Genomic DNA, 2,500 nt, shown 5'->3' on the forward strand with positions numbered 1-2,500 from the left:
TAACCCACGTTGGCCCTTAACCTAACCCACGTTGGCCCTTAACCTAACCCACGTTGGCCCTTAACCTAACCCACGTTGGCCCTTAACCTAACCCACGTTGGCCCCTAACCTAACCCACGTTGGCCCCTAACCTAACCCACGTTGGCCCCTAACCTAACCCACGTTGGCCCCTAACCTAACCCACGCTGCACCTTAACCTAAGTTACGCTGCACCTTAACCTAAGTTACGCTGCACCTTAACCTAAGTTACGCTGCACCTTAACCTAAGTTACGCTGCACCTTAACCTAAGTTACGCTGCACCTTAACCTAAGTTACGCTGCACCTTAACCTAAGTTACGCTGCACCTTAACCTAACTTACGCTGCACCTTAACCTAACTTACACTGCACCTTAACCTAAGTTACACTGCACCTTAACCTAAGTTACACTGCACCTTAACCTAAGTTACACTGCACCTTAACCTAAGTTACACTGCACCTTAACCTAAGTTACACTGCATCTTAACCTAAGTTACACTGCACCTTAACCTAAGTTACACTGCACCTTAACCTAAGTTACACTGCACCTTAACCTAAGTTACACTGCACCTTAACCTAAGTTACACTGCACCTTAACCTAAGTTACACTGCACCTTAACCTAAGTTACACTGCACCTTAACCTAAGTTACACTGCACCTTAACCTAAGTTACACTGCACCTTAACCTAACTTACACTGCACCTTAACCTAAGTTACACTGCACCTTAACCTAAGTTACACTGCACCTTAACCTAAGTTACACTGCACCTTAACCTAACTTACACTGCACCTTAACCTAACTTACACTGCACCTTAACCTAACTTACACTGCACCTTAACTGTCACATGTAACGTCACAGGAATGTAGCTTTGCCTAACAGCAACCCTCTGAACATAGTTCACTGCTTGGATCCTCTGGTGTCATGTGTATTTCTTGATGCCATGGTGCGTACCCTCACATAAAGGTCTTTCGAGTGTTGCGTACTTTCTACACAGTCCCGCTAACCACTGGAAGGGTGTACCGCTACAGAACGAATATCGCCCTCCCCTCCTGCCCTTCCAAGCTGGTCGGTCAGGCGTTTGTTTGTGAAATGAGCCTTGCAGCTGTTCAGTTGCATTCGGTTGTCGATGCAGTCAGTGTACGTTGTGGTACGGCCTGTGTGGACTGTCCGCTGATGTACGCGTAACCCACACTGATCATCCGTCGTTACGTACTGAGTGACATAATGTGGCACATGCTTGACCGTACACCGGCTGCGCCCTACAATGGCGAATCATAAGGGCCATATGTTGTGCACGATGCTACTTGTCTCGTCTCCCCATTACAGCGAGATTGCACTGTTGTACGCCGTACAGACATGTGGTAAGTAGGTACGGACGAAAGTATTGCATGTTGGCCCCCCCCCCCCCCCCTCCTCCCTCTGCCGGGAATCAGCGTGAGCCGTCTGTTGATGTAGCGACGACGGTTTTCCTATTTAATCGTATTGCCCCACACAACATGATAGCACGGTGGACCGCGTTCCACATCTGCGACATGCTACAGAGGCCGGTTGACAGTCGACCGCGCAAGGGACATTGCACACGTGCGCGGACCATCTTCCACGTGTTCTCTCGTGTACATGCCGCAGTGTGTATGTGGGCTGATGTAGCGTGTCGTGACACATAACATGCAGGCATGCCAGAATCGTAGATTTCGCAAATGTAGATTGACGTATACGTTTGCTGCCAAAGATCCGCAAATGAACTGGAAATCAGTTGTTGAGCGGTTGTTCGCGCTGCAGGTGCATCGGTGATAGCGACGATCGGTACATCTGTGAACCGGTTGTTTCGGCGGTACCCGCCATGCCCCCGAACCTGAGTTGGCCATGTGGGTATGAAGCGATACGAGGCTGTGGCTTGGCGGGACAGTCCCCGGCCGGTGAGGGGGGGCCGCCCGGCGTGCTGGCCGCGCGCTGCGTGAGCGCACGCACTACAGCCGGCTGGTGGGGGGCGCCCAGTGGCAGGAGCGCCGGCCGACGGGCCCGGCTGGCGTCCCAGCTATGCGCCGGCGCACCCTGCGCGCGGCGCCAGGCGGCCAAAGTGGGTTCTGCCGAGCCCGGTGCGAAGCGCGGTGGACATCTGCAGTGTGCTGGTCCGATTGCGGACTGTGTGCGTTGAGGATGCGCCGCCGCCCGGCACTCGGCGTCGCGACGCCGTCTGCTGCTCGGTCGCCCCCAGCGGTTCTCGCAGGTGGTTTGTATCGCAGCTCTGCGGACGTGTTGGCGCGTGCGCTGTGCTGGGAGAGTTCGCTTCTGCACCCAAGTGGGGCTTTGCCCTTCTGTGGCGCTGGCGTTGGAGCTGCCGGTCACCGTAGGTGGCGCGTGTTGTTTCCCGCCGGCAATGCCACGACAGCACGCTCCCGGGCCTCTGTCGGCAGCGGCAAGCTCAGTTGGGAGCACGGGTGTTCGCACTGAAAGCGTCTACTCGCCTATCTCCGGGCGATT

Source organism: Schistocerca gregaria, unplaced genomic scaffold (assembly GCF_023897955.1).
Source record: "Schistocerca gregaria isolate iqSchGreg1 unplaced genomic scaffold, iqSchGreg1.2 ptg000458l, whole genome shotgun sequence".
NCBI classification, from domain to species: domain Eukaryota; kingdom Metazoa; phylum Arthropoda; class Insecta; order Orthoptera; family Acrididae; genus Schistocerca; species Schistocerca gregaria.